At 37.4% G+C, this 20,483-nt stretch overlaps 1 protein-coding gene across 2 annotated transcripts in view; it reads left to right on the top strand.

Annotated features, from left to right (window-relative positions):
* Positions 1–12,684: 12,684 nt before the first annotated feature.
* The window catches only part of ZNF644 (zinc finger protein 644), a 96,010-nt gene continuing 88,211 nt past the window's right edge, over positions 12,685–20,483 (top strand). For both annotated transcript variants that reach the window (XM_054592118.1, XM_054592121.1), the window contains exon 1: positions 12,685–12,797. The gene's annotated coding sequence lies outside the window, so the exon portion shown is untranslated. The remainder of the gene's footprint in view (positions 12,798–20,483) is intronic.

Below are 20,483 nucleotides of genomic sequence, written 5' to 3'. Positions count from 1 at the left end.
ATTTCATGCATTTGAGCTTGATCAATTCTGGTGTAACCGATGCTTAACCTGCGAGCTAAGAGCCAAACCCTAGAGGAAAATGACTCCATGGCATTTTTATCACCCCATGAGACACTAGTTGAACAATAAGCTGACCTCTTTCTTTGTCAACTTTAAAAAGCAAATAGCACTTAGAGCATGTGACTTTAATCTGTTCGACCTTAAGATATTTGAGAACTGAATGTGTTCTATTTACTTTCACATTGTCCAAATGCCCAGTACAATGCCTGAAACATTGTATGCACCACATGAATATTAGAAGAGAGGATGGCTCTATATTTTCAGTGTACCTTTCAGGTCTGGGTAGAAAAAGAATAAATTTATCAGCCTTCTGGAGACCACAGCCATTCTGTGTTGAGAGTAAAATATGGCAATCAAAAAGGAATCTGACAGAGAGTTTGTAAGAGACATTTTAGTGTCATGGAATAAAAGGAGAGATGGATGAGAAAAATAAATATGACATTATCATGTAATATTTTTAGACCTGTATTTCTATTTCAGGTTAAATGTTTCCTAAATCTATTTTTAAAGGTTGCAACCACCATTCTTTTCCTTCTTACAACATATTTAGAAAATTGAAGTAAATAATATATAATAGAGATTTTGAGATTCAATTCAAAGGCATTTAATTTCATTTACAGTTAAACTAGAGCTATCGCCCTGATTGGTGTGGCTCAGTTGATTGGGCATTGTCCCACAAAGTGAGGGGTCACTGGTTTGATTCCTGGTCGGGGCCCATGCCTGGGTTGCAGGTTTATTTCCTGGTCAGGAAGTGTGTGAGAAGCCACTGATTGATATTTCTCTCTCTTTCTCCCTCCCTTCCTCCCTCTTTAAAAATGAATTAGTAAAATCTTAAAAAGAATGAGAGATATCAAAGTCCAATTTCTAATTATTGCCATGTAGTTAAAGGAACACATTTGTAGAATTATATCTCCCAATTATTGATTACAGAGGAAATTAATACATATAATGAATGCAATGTTTTGGCTTACTATTTTATGTTCACTTTCTTTAGTAAACCACATGGGATGGTTGAAATTACAGATGCCCTTTTTTCCATGGATGGATCTCAACCAAATATTTTGGACATCTGGAATCTTTCATTCCAGAAAAATAAACAATAAAGGCATTTCTCAAGTTTAATGTGTGTGCAAGATTGAATAAGGCCTAGTGATGGCCTTCTTCTTGCTAGGAGAAGACTGGCTGGTTGGTTGCCAAGAATCCTTGAGATGCAGCATTCACCTAAAGCCTCAGCTTGTCTCTCACCTTGCAAGTCCAGTTGTATGACTCCCTGTTAGGTTTCCATAGTTGATCAGACCCAATTAGTATTTCTCTTTCTTTTCATTTACCCTTGACCCCACTGCAGTGGGCTGAGCTTTGTTCTTACTAGGGTCACCAATGATCTTGTACACCCAGTAGATCCCATTTATCTTCATAAACTTTTTGCTACATTTACATAAGGTGTGCAGAGACCCTGCTTTGTGCTCACCAGTCCCATTTCCTTTTCCTCTAGGACATATAGCCAAATTACATTTCCCAGCCTCCACCTGCAGTTAAGTGGGCCTGGGTAGTGGAAAGTGAGGAGTGATGAGTGCCACTTCTGGGCTTGTTCACTTCAATGTATCACACTTATCATTCTCCATGTGTGCACTCTGTCTTTTCAGAGCATCCAGTAGAAGAATCTAAGACCATAGGGAATGGCAAAGCCATATAATGGAAGGACTTTACATGCCTGAAAATGGCTCACAGGCATATCCTGTCCTTCTTACTGCCTACAGTGGAGTGTAACATGAATAAGAAATAGTGCTTAATAGTGTTAAACTATTGAGATTTGGGGTTATTTGTTACAGTAGTAAACTGTTACTAATACTCCCAGTCTTCTGTGGTGTTACACTCTTGCCTCAATTTCCTCTTACCCCTCTGTCCCTTCATGTCTTATTTTCTTGAAATTTTCCTTACTTACTTCTTAAATATTTTTTATCCAAGTTTCCATAGCTCACTGTTTTCTTTCCCTACATGTTTTCTGTGAAAAAGCTCATATACTTTCATAGTCTACTTCTGAAATGCTAATGAGTTAGAGTAATAAATGTGTTCCTAAATATTAAATATACTTTTTACTAACTGTATTTATAGTAAATCTATTTTGTACCATATTGTATGAGGTTTTGTTTTAACTATAATTTTGAAGTCTTTATTACTTGTTTCCTCATCTTGCCCATTCTCTGGTAAATTGAGAGTTGGTATCTTTTTGTCCAGTTCTTTTATTTAACTATAAAACTTCTTTTATTCAACTACTACTTATTGAATATGTGTAAGGAACTGTCTTATTGTTGATTTTGCTGACAGTGCCAAGCATAGTGCCTTGCATAGAGTATATAATTGGTGAATATTGTTGAATTGAACAGAATCATTTGTTTCATACCCACTATGTGTAAGGTTCTGTACTGGGGATAGTGTGAGACAAAAATACATATATGAGGTTTGATTTCTGTTTACTTCTTCATCTCTCTCTATGCAAAATATCCCCTTATCCCCAGCCCAATTAACAAACATATTGTAATATTTCCAGTTTTACAAATGAGACTGACTTACCATTTTGGTACTCAGAGGTAAGAGCAAAACCGGTGAAACCCTAAGATAAATTCAACATCTGAATTTACTACTAGGATAGTAGATTAATCAATGCTTTATTTTTTTCTTTGCCTGGAATTCAGAAGTATTGGAATGTGGAAGATTACCTGTTTTTATCCAACATAAAAATTGTGTTTTCTTTTATATTAGGTCACAAGACTAAATTTTACTTGTACATTTTATTGGGTAATTCCATTCACTGGAATAACTAAAGGATTCATATATTGTGCTAGTACTGCCAGATTTTAATATATTAATAATAACCAGGTCTTGCTTTTCCTTTTTTTCCTGTGTGTGTGTGTGTGTGCACGTGTGTGTGTTTAAAGATTCTTCATTAGGTAAATTCATAAGAGAGTAGATGTGCTTTGTGAATTTTCTTCCAGGGTCAAACTGTTTTTCACATCTTGATTTCCATTCTCAACTAGAATTTCATTTTAATGTCTTTAAATATTTTCACATTGAGCCACATATATGGGTATTCAATTTTTCCAGTTTACCTGCTTTTTCCCCCTCTTTGCATTACCTTATTCAAACATTCTGCCCTTATCAAGTTTTCTCCCACTCGTTGAAATTTTTTTTGACATCTATTTTATTTATAAGAGCTTCATCAACTATTACTACTTTTACTGTAATAATTACTACTATTACACTACTATTACTATTTCTATGATATTACAATTTAGTTGCTGACTTCTAGTACTATATAAACAAACAGCTTCATTAGTGAGACAAATGCTTAGTCATGACTGAGTTCTAAGTGGTTCTATTTGCTTGTGTTGTGATCTATCTGCATATCAGTCAGCCAGTGGTATAAATTTATAAGAGGTTTTTTTTGTTGATAACTGTTTTTGTAGTAATATGATGTAGTCAGAATTTCTGTAGTACACAATACTTTCATTTATTTACAATTTAAAAATTGTAAAATGAGAATGTCCAATTTTAATGGATTCCATAGATGAAATGACCAAAAAGATACCCCCATTGACTGAAAAATATGTATATATTTTTCATATATATTTTTCATATATATATATACACATTTATTTTCAATTATTTACCCACTTATGTACATGAAGAAAGGAACTTTGCATTGGGAAAGATCCCAAACAGCTATGTGACTTTGAGAAAATTATCTAACATCTACAATATGAGAGTGTACACAGCCCACACAGGGGACACACTTCAAGTTCTCAGCTAAGGTGACAGAGGAGGTTATGCCACTGGACCCTACAGGACACCTACTACATAAGGCTACTCTACCAAGACCAGGAAACAGAGTAGCTCTGCCTAATACATAGAAACAAACACAAGGAGGCTGCCAAAATGAGAAGTCAAAGAAACATGTCTCCAATGAAAGATCAGGGCAAAACTCCAGAAAAAGAACTAAGCAAAATGGAGACAAGCAATCTACTAGATGCATATTTCAAAACACTGGTTATAAGGGGAACCAAAATAGCAGAGGAGTAAGTGGAAGCCACACGAACCTCCTCGCAGGACCAAGCTGAAATCACAACTAAATTGTAGAGAAATCATCTGGAATAACCAGCTGAACAATAACTGGATAGAAGCCTTATAACCACAGATAGACAGAAGAAATCACTTCACCATAATGTGACTGGTAAGGAGTGTGGAGGATAAGAGATAAGGAGTGTGCTGTTGGCTGGGTTCCCACAGTAGCAGCTGAAGTGCTAATGGGAAATTTCAGTGGCTGAGGGTTCCCCCTAAGAAGTATGGGGTCTAAATCCCAAACTGGGCTCCCCAGCCAACAGTACCAGAGCTGGAAAGGAACCCAGATAACATCCAGCTGTGAAAAGCAACAGGGTTTCTGTCTGCCATGGAGGGACAGCTGGAGACACAGAGAGCCTCTTAAAGACACAACACACACAATTTCATTTGCAGCCACTTATACTGAGCTCTGGCAGAGGGAGGGCAGAGTAGACTAGAGGCACTTGAGGAGACCTTGTGCTAGTGGCTTTGGGCAGAGAACCAAGGGCGCACCCTCTAGGATCCCTATTCTGAGTCATTCCCCATACTGCAGGAAACAGCTTGCTTGGGTAGAGCAGTCCCCTCCAAGTGGCATCTGCCTGAGGGGAAGCAATAGTCCTGCCCACAGGAATTACTCTACCCCACCCTGAGGTGCTTACACCTGACTGCTGATTATAGATTGACTAGATTTACAACTGAAGGAGACAGCCACAGACTGTGGATTGCTAGTAGTCTCAAACAGGCTGCCTAGTGCCAGACTGGGACACCATCTGACATCACCAGGAGCAGATCCAGAAAGAGAAGACAGTGCACCTGCACAACACCATATAAGATGTGGTGGGCAGAGTGATTCTCAGTCTGTCACCAAGAGGGAAGGACCCAGCATAGAATGACCCAAAAACAACCAAAACGCAATTACAACCAGACAGACCACATAAATGGCCTAAAGGGCATCCCAAGAGCATCAAGTTCAGGAGATCAAGGAAACCTTGCCACTGAAACCCACAGGCCTCCAATCACAGAAGGCCACACCATAAAGACAGGGATTCAAAGCAGATCAATCTAAGAAGCAGAAACAAACGAGAAGAGTCACCTAAAATGGGGAGACAAAGAAACCACCCCCATCAAAAGGAAAGAAAGAATCCTCAGAAAGATTGCTAGATGAAATAGAGGCAAGCACATTATCAGACATTGAGTTCAAAGTAATGGTTATAAGCATGCTCAATGAGCTCAGTGATAACTGCAAAGAACTTCAGGGAAGCTACAGGAACTTACTGTGAACTACACTAGCATGAAAATGGACATAGAAAGAAATTATCAATAAGAGCCAGGAGGAAATAAAGAATACAATATCTGAAATGAATAACACAGTAGAAGGAATTAAAAGCAGATTACATGAAACAGAGGATCAAAACAGTAAGATGGAAGACAAGGTAGAAAAAAATTCCCATATAGAGCAACAAAATGAAAAAAGACTCAAAAAGAATGAAGAGGTTTTAAGGGAGCTGCTGGACAACATGAAACATAATAATATCTGTATCATAGATATACCAGAAGGAGAAAAAAGAGGAACAAGGGACTGGAAATCCATTTGAAAAAGTGATGACAGAAAACTTCCCTAGCTGGATGAGAGAAAAAGTCATGCAAGTTCAGAGAGCACTGAGGGTCCCAACCAAGACGAACCCAAAGAGGCCCACTCCAAGGCCCATCACAATTAAAATGGCAAAATTTAAAGACAAAGAGAATTTTAAAGGCAGTAATGGAGAAACAGCTGGTAACATACATGGGAACTCTAATAAAGCTACCAGCTGATTACTCTACAGAAACACTACAAGCCAGAAGGGAATGGCAAGAAATATTGCAAGTAATGAAAAGCAAAGGCCTGTAACCAAGACTACTCTACCCAGCAAGGCAAGGCTCTCATTTAAAATGGAAGGTGAAATAAGGAGTTTCCCAGACAAAAAAGGCTAAAAGAATAAATCTCCACCAAACCAGCATTGCAAGTAATATTAAAGGGACTGCTTTAAGAAGATGAAGAAAAAAGAGAGAGAGGAACACAGGTACAAGGGGGGAAAAATGGCAGTGAATAAGTACCTGTCAATAATAACCTTAAATGTGAATGGATTAAATGCTCCAATCAAAAGACATAGGGCAGCTGAATGGGTAAGGAAGCATGACTCACATATATGTTGTCTAAGGAGACCCACCTGAAAACAAAAGATCAACACGGACTGAAAGTGAAAGAGATGGAAGAAAAATTTCAGAGCAAGCAGACATTTTAAAAGAAAAGTTGGGGTAGCAATACTTATATCAAACAAAATAAATTTCAAAATAAAGGCCATAAAAAGAGACAAAGAAGGACACTACATAATACTTAAGGTAATAATCCATCAAGAAGCTATAACCCTTGTAAACATATATGCACCCAACATAGGAACACCCAAATATTTAGGGAAAATCTTGGAGGACTTCAAGAAAGATATAGACACACTCCTAGTAGGGGATTTTAATATCCCATTGTCAACAATGGACAGATCTTCCAAGCAAAGAGTCAACAAGGATATCGTGGCATTGAACACCACTCTAGATCAAATGGACTTAATTGATATATACAGAATCTTTCACCCCAAAGAAACAAAATATACATTGTTTTCAAATGCACATGGAACATTTCCAAAGATAGACCACATTGTGGGACATGAAACAAGCCTCAAAAAATTCAAGGAAATTGAAATCATATCAAGACTCTTCCTGGATCACAATGGCTTAAAACTAGAAACGAACCTCAGGGGAAAAACTCAAAACACTCAAATTCATGGAGAATGAATAACATCCTATTAAATAATGAATGGGTTAACAATGAGATCAAAGAAGAAATCAAAAAGTTTCTGGAAACAAATGAAAATGAACACAAAACAGCCAAAAACCTATGGGATACAGTGAAGGCAGTCCTAAGAGGGGTGGTTATAACAATATAGGCCTACCAAAAAGGATAAAAAATTCTCAGATAAACAACCTAACCCTACATCTACTAGAACTAGAGGAACAACAATAAACAAAGCCCAGAGTAAGTAGAAGGAAGGAAATAATCAAGGTCAGAGGAGAATTAAATGACATAGAGAGTAAAAGAACAATTCAAAGCATCAATAAATCCAGGATCTGATTCTCTGAAAAGATAAACAAAATTGACAAGCCTTTAACCAGACTCATCAAGAGAAAAGAGAGAGGACCCAAATCAATAAAATCAGAAACACAAAAGATTGTGTTTTTGAACAAAACAAAAAAGAAATACAAAAGATTGTAAGAAATAACTATGAACAATTATATGCCAAGAAATTTGATAATCTGGGTGAAATAGATAAGTTTCTAGAAATATATAATCTTCCAAAATTGAATCAAGAGGAAGCCAAAAGCCTGAATAGGCTGATAACAACTAGTGAAATTGAAGCAGTAACCAAAAACCTGGCACACAAAAGCCCTGGACCAGATGGCTTCACAGGAAAATTTTACCAAACATTTAGGGAAGAGCTAACTCCTATTCTTATCAAACTGTTCCAAAAAATTCAAGAAGAGGGAAGACTCCCAAACTCTTTTTATGAAGCCAGTGTTATTCTAAATTAAACACCAGGTATGACACATCAAAGAGGAAAACTACAAACCAGTATCTCTGATGAACATAGATGCTAAAATCCTCAACAAAATATTGGCAAACTGCATCCAGCAATACGTTAAAAAGATTACATACCATGATCCAGTGGGATTCATTCCAGGAAGGCAAGGATAGTATTATATTCAGAAATCAATAAATGTAATGCATCACATAAACAAAAGGAAAGACAAAAATCACATGATCATATGAATAGATGCTGAAAAAACTTTGATAAAGTATAGCACCCATTTATGATAAAAACACTCAGCAAAATGGGAATAGAGGGAGCATATCTCAGCATAATAAAGGTGATATACGAGAAACCTACAGCCAACATCATACCTAACAGACAAAAACTAAAAGCTTTCCTGCTATGATCAGGAACAAGAAAAGGGTGTCTGCTTTCACCACTTTTAGGCAACATAAATTTGGAAGTTCTAGTCACAGTGATCAGATAAGAAAAAGAAATAAAAGTCATCTAAATTGGAATGGAGGAAGTAAAACTTTCATTATTTGCAGATGACATGTGCTAGAAAATCCTATAGACACCACCCAAAAACTACTTGACCTAATAGGTGAATCTGGCAAAAGCAGGATACAAAGTCAATATTCAGAAATTGAAGGCATTTTTGTATACCAAAAATGAAATATCAGAAACTAGGAAAAAAAATCACATTTATTTAAACAATAAGAAAAATAAAGTACCTAGGAATAAACTTAACCAAGGAAGTAAAATATCTATATACTCAGAAAACTATAGAACACTGAAGAAATAAATTAAGGAAGATACAAATAAATGGAAACATATATCATGTTCATAGATTGGAAGAATTAACATCATTAAAATGTCCATAGTACCCAAAGCAATTTATATATTCAATGCAATCCCTATTAAAATACCAATGACATATTTCACAGATCTAGAACAAATATTTCAAAAATTTATATGGAACCAAAATGACCTCAAACAGCCTCAGCAATCTTCAGGAAGGAGAACAAAGTAGGAGGGATCACAATACCTGGTATCAAACTATATTACAAGGGCACTGTAATCAAAACAGCCTGGTACTGGCATAAGAACAGGAGAATACATCAATGGAACAGACTAGAGAGCCCAGAAATAAACCCATGTCTCTATGGTCAATTAATATTTGACATAAAGAGGGCACGACCATTCAATGGAGTAAAAATAGCCTTTTCAACAAATGGTGTTGGGAGAACTGGAATGGTACCTGCAAAAAAGTGAAACTAGATCACCAACTTACACCATACACCAGAACAAACTCAAAAGGGATAAGAGACTTAAACGTAAGCCTTGGCACCATAGAAGTCCTAGAGGAAAACATAGGCAGTGAAATTTCAGATATCCCATGCGGCAACATTTTCACTGATTATCCTCTAGGGCGAGGGAAATCAAGGAAAGAATAAAGTAATAGGACTACGTCAAATTAAAAAGCCTAGGCACAGCTAGAAAACATCAGCGAAATGAAAAGGGAACCGACCATATGGAAAAACATATTTGCCAATTATACCTTGGACAAGGGTTTGATCTCCAAAAAATATAAAGAACTCATACGATTCAACACCAGAAAGACAAACAATCCAATTATAAAATGGGCAAAGGACTTAAACAGACACTTCTCCAAGGAGGACATACAAAGGGCCCGTAGGCAATACGAAAGGATGCTCAGCATCACTAGCCATCAGAGAGATGCCAATTAAAACCACAATGAGATATCACCTGTCAGAATGTCTATCATTAATAAATCAACAAACAACAAGTGCTGGCAAGGAGGTGGAGAAAAAGGGAACCCTAGTGCACTGCTGGTGGGGATGCAGACTGGTGCAGCCACTGTGGAAAACAGTATGGAATTTCCTCCAAAAACTAAAAATGGAACTGCCTCTTGATCCAGTGATTCCACTGCTGGGATTATACCCTAAGAATCCTGAAACATCAGTTCAAAAGAAGCTATGCATCCCTATGTTCATAGCAGCGTTACTTACAATAGCGAAGTACTGGAAACAGCCTAAGTGCCCACCAGTAAATGAGTGGATTAAAAAACTGTGGTACATTTACACAGTGGAATACCATGCAGCAGAAAGAAAGAAGGAACTCCGGCCTTTCATGACATTGGGCAAGGAACTGGAGAGTATCATGCTAAGTGAAATAAGCCAGGTGGCAAAAGACAAATACCATATGATCTCACCTACAAGAGGAACCTAATACACAAAAGACACAAATGAGCAAAACAGAACCTGAGGCGCGGAAACAAGCGACAGACTGACAGTGGTCAGAAGAGAGGAGAGAGGGGCATAAGGGGGAAAAGAAGAGGTAGGATCTAGTCAAGGAATAGGTATAAATGACCCATGGACATGGAAAACAGGGTGACAATTGACTGTGGGAATGAGGGGTGTCAGGGCAGTGGAGAGCAACAGGGGAATATTGGGACAACTGCAATAGAACAACAATAAAAAAATGAAAACAGCTTAAAGAAAACAAAAGTAGACAAACAAAAACCCCCCATTGGTTATAAAGATGGTCAATGAACTTAGTGAGAATATCTACAGCATAAAAAAGGACCAGTTAGAAATGAAGGAGACATTAACTGTGATGAAGAATAATTTACAGGGAATCCACAGTAGATAAAATCAAGATAAAACCAGCAATTTGGAATACAAGGAAGCATAAAGCAAGAACATCAAGAAGAAAAAAAAGAGTTAAAAAAAAAAATGAGGATAGTGTAAGGAGCCTCTGGAACAACTTCAAGCATACCAACATTCGTATCATGGGGGTGCCAGAAGAACAAGAGAGAGAGCAAGAAATTGAAACCTACTCAAAAAATAATGAGAGAAAGCTTCCCTAACTTGGTAAAGGAAACTTACATACAAGTCCAGGAAGCACAGAGTTCTAAACAAGATGAACCCAAAGAGGCCCACACCAAGAGACATCATAATTAAAATGTAAAAGTTAAAAACAAAGAGAGAATCTTAAAAGCAGCAAGAGAAAAGCAGTTCGTTGCCTACAAGGGGACTTCCATAAGACTTACAGCTGATTCATGAACAGAAACTTTGCAGGCCAGAAGGGTTTGGCAAGAAACATTCAAAGTAACAAAATGTAAGGACCTACAACTAAGATTGTCCTTCAAAGCTATCATTTAGAATCAAAGGACAGATAAAGAGCTTCCCAGACAAAAAAACAGCTAAAAGAATTCATCACCACTAAACCAGTATTATATGAACTATTACAGGGTTTTCTTAAAAAGAAGAAAGAGAAGATAAAAAATATGAACAATAAAATGGCAATAAGTACACACCTATTAACAAATCTAAAAAAAAAAAATAAATGAACAAGCAGAACAGATCAGACTCGTAGGTACAGAGAACACTTTGAAGGTTGCCACATGGGAGGATAGGTAAGGTTATGGGCAGAAAAGGTGAAGGGATTAAACAGTACTACCTGGTTGTTACAGAACAGTCTTTGGGATGTAAGTACAATACAGGGAATGTAGTCAATAATATTCTAATAATCAGGTATGATGTCAGATCGGTGTGAGATTTATCAGGATGATCAGTTCTGTGGTGTCTAATCACTGGGGTGGACACCTGCAACTAATACAATAATGTATGTCAACTGTAATTGAAAATAAAAAATGATTTAAAATAAAACAAAATTACCTAACTTCTCTTTGCCTCATTAGTTGTGAAATTAAATGAGCTAAACATTGCTTGGTACAAAGTAAGTGCTCAAAAGTGCTAGCTATTATTAACTAATGTAACAAGTATAAACATCTGTTGTTTGGAGTCTATTTTTGCTGATAATGATGGTGAAGTCGCCATCCTATGGGAAGGAGAATGTTTCTCATTCTTCCAAATAAGTGCAATTATAGTGTATTCCTCTGACTGCCAATGACATCTTGAGGATTCAGAGGAAGACAGTTTAAGATAGTTGCTAAACTAATAGAAACTTTTTTTTTTTAAATGAGATAACAGATTCAGAAAAGCCAAAGAATTTATTAAGGCAGGACTAGTAGATTCCTCAGGAACTTTTGGTGCATGTCAAACACGTTAGCAACTTTTCTTCAGTTCAAAGGCAAACACAGTAAGTAGCCCCTATTTCATGTTTCTCAAAGTGTGAAATTTTGCCCTCAAACTTCTGTAGTGGATCATTCTTAAAAAGGAAGATTTCCAGAACTCTCCTGGGAACTATTGATTCTTTGAAGGGTTAACTATTATCTCAGGTGCTTCTTATATAACTTTAATTTGGAGACTCATGGGACATACAGTAATTCAGGGAGAAACTATCATCACAGAACCAATTGGACCAAACCCAAGGGCACCTTTTAGGGTGGCTGTTCCGCTAATTGAGATGCCACATTTGATGCTTTCCACGGCCATCATCTCTCAAATTTGGTCTCCTTCAGATTCAAAAACTTTCCTCTGCCATTACTCTACACTTTTAACTGGCAATCTTGAGTTCTTCAGTTGTTTTCCTCACCAGTAGGAAAGGAAAAGGAATCTTGGCACAGTAGTAATTGTGGAAATCAAATATTGGTCTGTTCCACCTTAAAGGGCCTAGGCTTGCCTAAGTGTTTGGGTCTTGCAGAGTTTGGGCACCACCATATTTGGAGCGTGCCTACTTTGGGGCGGGAACCTCCTTGAGAGTGATTAGGTCAGCGCTGGGGGAGGTGACCTTGTTTGCCTTCTGGCACCCGACAACAGAGGTGCACTGTTTCTGCCGCCCCGTTTCTCTAATTGGCCCAGACGCTACTCCAGCTTGAAGCTGCCCACGAGCTTTTCGCTGGCCACCCCCGCGGCCCGCAGCTCGGTAGAGGCGGGAAAGCCGCGCGCCTGCGCTGTGGGAACCGGGGCCGGAGGCGAAAAGCGGGGAGCGGAGGGGGGCCGCTGGAGCCGAGTAGCGTACAGAGCGGCGTGTGACGCGGGGACGCCGCGCGCTCCCAACGTCGCCCCGGTTTGACGCACACGGCACCAAACTGTGAGTTTCAGGGGTTATTTGGTCGGATTCGCCGGGACCCGAGTGGGTTTTGGATCTCTGGGCTGTGGCGGCGGAGGGACTGAGGGTGGCGGAAGAAGTTGGGGGACCCGGCCTTTGGCGCTTGGGCCAGGGGAGCTACGCCCTAGGCTGGGTCCCAACCATCCAAAAGGACGCATTTTGCCGCACAGGCTAAGATGGCGGCGGCGGCGGCGGAGGAGGCGGAGTTGGTGCTACACAAGGAGCCCGGGACCCGGGTTCGGGGAGGCGGCGGCCGCGGCGGCCGCGGGGGGCGGCGGAGCCTGAGGTGAGCGGCGGCCGCCGCCTCGGGGCGGGACTCGGCGGAGGCAGTGGGGGGAGGACCTTTCCACGGCGGCGTCGGAGGATCCGGTAGCGGACACAAAGGGGCTGAGCTGGGCACTAGACTTGGGGGTTTTGTTTAGTCACATGAAGCCGAGCAGCCAGTGAGCAGTAGGGGGAAGGGGCCGAGATCTGGCCCGGGCCCTGGCGGCTTGGGAAGCCAGGCGGTCGCCATTGCAATGCACTGAGTAACGGGGCAGTCCGAGAGCAGTGCTAGCCCCTCTCTTCGGGCTGCTAAGGCTTGATCAGAAGCGCCAGCTCTGGCGTTAACTGTACACATCCTTCCCCTAACGTGGGACCAGGACCGCATAGTTCTCCCCTCCCCCCATTCTGCAAGATCTTATGCCGCTAGGTGCTCGGGAAGTAACAGCAAGAGGTAAATCGCTCAAAGTGTTTGGGTTACCAGGGGCTCGGTGGGTTTCCAGCTAAAGCTTTTTGCTTCTCCAGGTCTGATTCCCTGGCCTTTGTGTCCCTGGGAGCTTAATCTCTGCCAGAGGAAAGCAGGTGTGCTCCACTTCTCCCGTGAACCTGAAGATGAGTTGTCCCAGACCCTTCTCAGTGATTGGAAACTTAGGTGGTGGAGCTAAAGGTTTCTTGTTACGAGACTTCCGCAGACGACTCTCGTGTTGGGATCCATCCATGGTTTAGCAACATTAGTGGAAAACTTTTCTTGAACTGTTTTAAGTAATATTGCCATAAATTTAGTTGTTATAAAACTTTTTATGTTTAGACTTAAGATTTTATGTGATCATTGAGAAGTACTCAAGAAGGAATAAACACAGTTGGGGGCCTGAATTATGACCCTCTTTTGTATACAAATTAACAATTTCAACAGAAATACCAAAACACCATCTATTCTGGCCAGTCCTGACTAATGCCAGGCTTGTTGCATCCGGATGATATATTAGATTTGCTTTAATAGAATATTACCTCGCTGCAGTAGTTTAGTTACTTTTTTTTTTTTTTTTGGTCTTACAAGAAGGAAAACTTTTCAAAAAAATAGACAACTCAGACTGCTCAAAGAAAGGAATCTGGCTGTTTGCCTTCAGTGCCATGTGTAAGTATCCAGGGAACTTGATGGCTGCAATATTTTTTGGTAGGTTTGGTAAGAAAATAATTAGTTTTTATAAAGAAGTTATAATTTAGATATTTTAATAGGTGAAACACGAAGGCTTGACTAATATTAATAAAACGATACGTATATTGCTGTTAAAAGTCAGGGCAGTGTAAGTTTTAGAATTTGTAACATTTAAAGTTATACTGCGCTTATGGCTACACTGTACTTTGTATATTGGTATTAACTAATAATTCGTGAAGTACAGAATTTGGAAACAACTAATCTTTTGTTTTGGCCAGGTCACATTAACAAATTAAAATAATTAAAGTGATTGAAAGGATACTCAAACACATTGCAGTCACCAATTTGAGATCTCTGTTTAAAATGTGAACTTTTCAACTTTACCTAAAACTTTCATTTTCCTTTTTTTCCTCCCAGATTTTCCCCGTTAGCTTTTCTCCTAACAAAACAATCTTGTATGAATGAATAAGAGATATATTAACATTGGCAAAATGTATTACTGAATCATACAGTTTTAGAGTAGAAGGAATCTCAGAGAACAACTAATCTTCTCTTTTATGCTATATTAAGGACCAGAGATGACTGTTAGTGGCATAATGGAAAATTGCCTCTCAGCTTCTTACCCATTTCTCTTTTCTTTGGATAAGTTGCTGGGATGAGAAGGTGACTGTGTGGAACTAATAATAATTAAAAAATAAAACAAGGGAGTATGTTTGAGAATACTTGTTAATTAGATACTATTGTATTAATGAGAACTTAAGTGAGAGTAAGTTAAAAATTTATTTAACATGAGATAACTTAATTTTTAAAGTGATTGTCAGTGAAACAAATTCAGATACAAAATAACAGACATTTTAGGTGGTTTGCAGGAGTGTCCAACCTTTTGGTATCTCTGGGCCACACTGGAAGAAGAGTTGTCTTGAGTCATACATTAAATACATTGTGACATGTAATCACGAAAAAGAAGTTATAATATTTTAAGTAAATTTACGATTTTGTGTTAGGCTGCATTCGTAACCATCCTGGGACGCATGCGGCCTTGGGACGGCAGGTTGGATGCCCCTAGAACAATGTTGTTTTTGAATTTTGGGGTTTTCAAAAAGCAGTTTTGACTCCAAAATTAAAGAGCAAACGTAGTTTGATAAACTTCTTGAAAAGTTTGAAATAACTATCATTACTACCAGTTATTACTTAAGAAATTAGATGCTGAAAACAATGGTGCTAGTGCCTTTCATTTTGTGATAGCGGTTTAGTTGTGTAAATGGACATGCCACGTTGGCCCTAGTTAAAAAAAACTTAAGACTAATTACTACTACTGAGTAGTGTATCTGTAAGATCTGTTAGGAAATTCAACAAGTAATGAAATCATTTATGGTGGGACACTGCAGGTTTAACAGTTTAAAAACTGTTTTGAGGCTTTAAAGCTTTTATGAATCATTCAAGGCACACTTAAATTATTTCTAAGAAAAGTGGATAAGCTATTTTTTAAAAATTTTCAACCCTATGTGAGTGGATTTAATTACATGCTAGTCTTATGATAATTAGGAATACTCCCAGATTATTTGTAATTATAAAGTGCGTTCATCATCTGCAAACCTTACATATTTTGCAGGTTTAATTTGTCTTTCAGGTCAGAAGAGGGAGAGTTTTGTCTCGGTTGAATTGAGACTCTTGGGTAGCAGGAGGAGAAAAGAACAACTCAAGGACAGCTACTAGAAGTGATTGGGGGATACCTGTAATTTAGAGAAATTAGTTGTCAGAAAAAAATCAGGTTCACCTTTCTCTCATCCCAAATACATTTTTAGTGTTTTGGGCTACTATTTAGACTCTCAGGTTGTGATTCCAAAGAAGAGTGGATCTTAGTCTTGTAGGAATGCTTTTCTCAGGACTGCTTTGCAGGCAGATCTTAAGGCAGCTGTATATAGTTCACCAAATGTAGAAATTGGTATGTTGAATTATCCAGCCCTAATTTTTTTATAGAACACTAATTTTAGGAGTCCTTTAAAAAAAGGGTTCTTAATTTTTAAAAAAATTGATAGCCCTATAAAATAAAATGGGAATAAAAGATGTTACTATAATATTTTGGATATTAAAATGAACTCTAATGTTTTTACATTTATTTATTAACTTGGTGTAGTGTTTTGTGTGTAGAGAGTCTGTGAATAGTGCACAAAGTTAATGAGATGTATTACTGACTGAAGCAATTTTAGAAGTAGTGTCTTTTAGTTCAGGTTTATTAGGGGGAAATAGTGGCTTTTAATGGTGCAAACCATTTTTATACAATTGAATTTTGAGAGAATTGAGAATAATCAAACTGATTCTAGCACTGGCTCACCCTGCTGGTTGGCTAAAGTATTTCTCTTCTTTCCTATCTTAAAAAATAAATAAATAAATAAAGATCACTTGAGATCCAGAGGATAGAACACCAAATTCAGTAAATAGTCTTTCTTCAGGCAGATGGAGTCTCCATGAAAAAGTTTTTTTTCATTTCAAGGGCCTCAGTTGCTCTCATGTTTAATTTTTTCTTAGATCTGTCAAAGTTGAACTGTGGAGTTGTTGTTCTCTTTGAATTCACCTGGAACTCATATGATTATGGAGAGTTAGTATGTTTTTCTTTTAAATTCAGGACATCCTTTGATAATTGAGCCATGATAGCAAGAAAAACAAAAGTCCTGTGAGATAACTTTCCAGGAGGAGAAAAACAGAGGATTTCAAGGAGAAGGAGCGTGTCAGGGCAGAAGCAGCAGCAGTGCACACATCTCTTGAATGGGGGAAAGTGAGATTGGATTAAGATTATTGTTTTTTTAAGAGATTTCCTTTACACTCTTCCCTCTACTAATTTTTGTTCTACTCCACTGTCTACAAGCTGTAGCTTTCCCATTTAATTTGAGATATCTTGTAACTTGAGAAAAGTATAGATGTGATTGTTTCTTGAGATTTAAGTCTGTTAGTCGAGATTGTGGCGCAGTTGAAGTTGGTTAGAGAGATAAATACAGATTTTTAGGTATTGCCTTTTGCTATGTATCGAGGTTGAAAATACAGCATCTAAGTTTCTTGTACAGATCTAGAAACATAAATGTTAAGAGCCAAACATAACAATTAACATTTAACTAAATTAAATTAGATTTTATTTAATTTAAAATAAAAAAGTAATGAAGTGTTAGGATTGTAGTAATTTATAGTACAAAACATTTACCTGTATTTTATCAATTTATCAAATTTTTTAAAGATTAACATTTTTAACTTCATGGTGTTTATCCTTTTACTCAAAAGCTCAGTGTGTATCTTTTTTGTAAGTTTTTGAGGAAGATGTTAAATATAACTTTTACTTTCAAAACACCATTTATTGGGAAGGGGTGATTCCCAGTTGCTGAATGATTTGTGTAGGTGGATAAAACCTTACCAAAGTAGGAGTAAACTGCGTGTTGTTTACTTTCTATTTACTAAATATTATACACATACACTCACAAACATACATATGTGTGTATATAAATGCACAGAAAATCATAGTTACATTTATAATTATATATAAATAAGGAGGCTGGATGAAATAAAGTTGAAAAGTATAAGCCTTGAGGTAAAATTGGTGGGGTTAAAATCTAGCTGTGTGAGCACTAAGCAAGTGGATTTAATGATAATATGTACATAATTCGTGTAAAGTACTTAGCTTTCTGGTACAAAATGAATGCTGAGTAAATGTCATCTTTTAGAATAATAATAGTTATTGCCATTGTTTAATTATTTTTTCTACAGTAACTTAAAATTTTCACCTGCGAGTGATTTGGATTTGTATACTTTTGCCAGTGTTTCATTTTTAGACTCTGTCTACAAAGGCAAGGAAGTCAGAGGTAGGTATCACACTGCCTTCTCCATTTTTAGAAGTTCAGTATTTTAGGAACACATTCCTTTTTATGACTTAGCTGATGAATAAATGTGCTGGGGAATGAGTATGTTTTAGTGAAGTTACTTCCCAACCATTGTGTTGGTTTACTTTGTTACAACTTCCTGAATATCTTCATCCTTTCAAATTTTTGACCACGAGGATGGTGGTGACCATCAGAGAGAAAAGGGTGTGTGGCCATGTGTATCTGTATGCAATGTACACATGGATGAGAGTGAGAAGTAGCTTCAACAGTAGCTAGATTGGAGGGATACATGCTGTCTTTCTGAATTGGGAATTTTCTCAAAGAGCATTTATTTTTGCTGTTTTCCTCTCTATGCTTTTCTTTATTTTGAATGTGTCTGTGCTGGTATGGTCTTAAATTTATTTCTCCCTTTAATTTTCTTCTGTCTACCTCTGCCACCACGAACACAAATTTTAAGTTGTTTTTAAAAAATTGTGAAAGGCAGTAGTAAAAGTAATTTTAAGTTCACATGATGGATGTGAATATGAAACACTAGAAATTTCATGTAAGCTTAAAAAGTATTCAGCAGTTGGGAAAATGGGAAAATTTCATCCATAATCTCAATATTATCACTGTTGTGTAATTATTAGTATTAAAGGAAAAGGAGGTAAAACTGATGTTAATTAAGCATCTATGCATGTTCCTTTCAATAATACTGTGATTTATATATTCCCATTTTACATGCAAGGAAGCAAACTTAGACTTGGGTCACAAAAGATAGTAAACAGGGCAGCCAAGTTTAAATCTAGGTATATCTTGATTCTACAGATGAGATCTTTACTCTGCTTTCCTATGCTTTCTATATATCCTTTAATCTAGAGATTTTCAACCTTTTTCATCTCATGGCACACAAACTAATTACTAAAATTATGTGGCACACCAAAATACATTTTTTTGCTGATCTAACAAAAAAACCAGGTTTAACTTTGATTCATTCACACCATACAGCTATGGTTGGGTTGGCTATTGTCATATTTTTTTATTTTAACAGTCTAAGGGAAAAGAGGTCAGTGCCCCTTACTAAATAGTCAGGTTTTGTATATTTTAAAAATTCTTGTGACATAGCAGTGTCCCTCTTGCAGAATAGCAGTGTACCTTCCGTGGCACACCTTTTGGAAATTGCTGTTTTAACCTAATTCTATAATTTATAAGTTTTATTTCCTACTTAAAAACTTAATATTATACATTTTTTTTGCCTATCCTCATTTCAAGTAGTGTCTTATTGCCCACATTGTTTATTCATACCACCATATAAAGGCTCTTTGTCTTGGCTGCAGGACGTTGGTACAGTGATACTGGTTAAAATGGAAGCTGCCTTTTTTTTTTTTTTTTTTTAAACCGGGTGACTAAGATGAAAAATTACCTAGCTTTATCAGAACTAATACTCTGGGATTAGAACTACTGGTTTAATAATACTATCTATCCTTTCTGGTGGAACATTGAACTCAAAATTTGGGGTATGTAAATGTACAGATGGCATTTTCAATTTATAGTCTATATGAAAACAGAACTTTTCTTGTATTTTCACACTTTGAAATGCTTTATGCTTTCTTGTCAAAAGTTTTTCAAAAGTGACATTAAAATTAAATAGGCACTTAGATTCTGTTTAGTTATTATTAGTGATTTCTAATTTAATAAACTCAATGTAAGGAAAAAAGTTTAATACTGAATTTTTACACTCTTGGGTGGATGACATATAATTTGTGGGGCATTTATAAATAGATTGTATAGGTCAGTACTGCACAAAGAAATATGTCACAAATGTGGTTTAAAATTTCTCATATCTACATTAAAAAATAAAAAGAAATAGGTAAAAGTAATTCTATTAATGTATTTTATTTAACCCAGTATATTTAAAACATTTCAATATGTTAACATGATTGAGATATTTTACTTTCTTTTTTTTCCTACACCATGTCTGCAGAAATCAGTGTGTGTGTGTGTGTGTGTCTTTTTAAAGATTTTATTTATTTCTTTTTAGAGAGTGGGGAAGGGAGGGAGAAAGAGGGGGAGAGAAACATCTATTGACTGCCTATTGCACGCACCCTGTCCGGGGACTGAACCCACAACCCAGGCACATGCCCTGACCGGGAATCGAATGGGCAACCCTTCGCTTTGCAGGACGACACCCAGCCAACTGAGCCACACCTGCCAGGGTCCAGTATGTGTTTCTTAAGACACATCAATTCAAGTGCTAGACTTCAAGTGCTTAATAGTCATATATACTGTATTGGACATTGCAGATATAGGAAGTTGTATACAAGAATGTAGAAAGGATTAAAAAATTGGTAAAGTATAGCTGAGAAAAGAATACACTGGAGAAGAACATTCCAATAAAGAGGTGGG

Source organism: Pteronotus mesoamericanus, unplaced genomic scaffold, assembly GCF_021234165.1.
Source record: "Pteronotus mesoamericanus isolate MK-2021 breed Mesoamerican mustached bat unplaced genomic scaffold, CSHL_Meso_final scaffold_31, whole genome shotgun sequence".
Classification (NCBI taxonomy): domain Eukaryota; kingdom Metazoa; phylum Chordata; class Mammalia; order Chiroptera; family Mormoopidae; genus Pteronotus; species Pteronotus mesoamericanus.
This window is presented reverse-complemented; position numbering and strand designations above follow the sequence as displayed.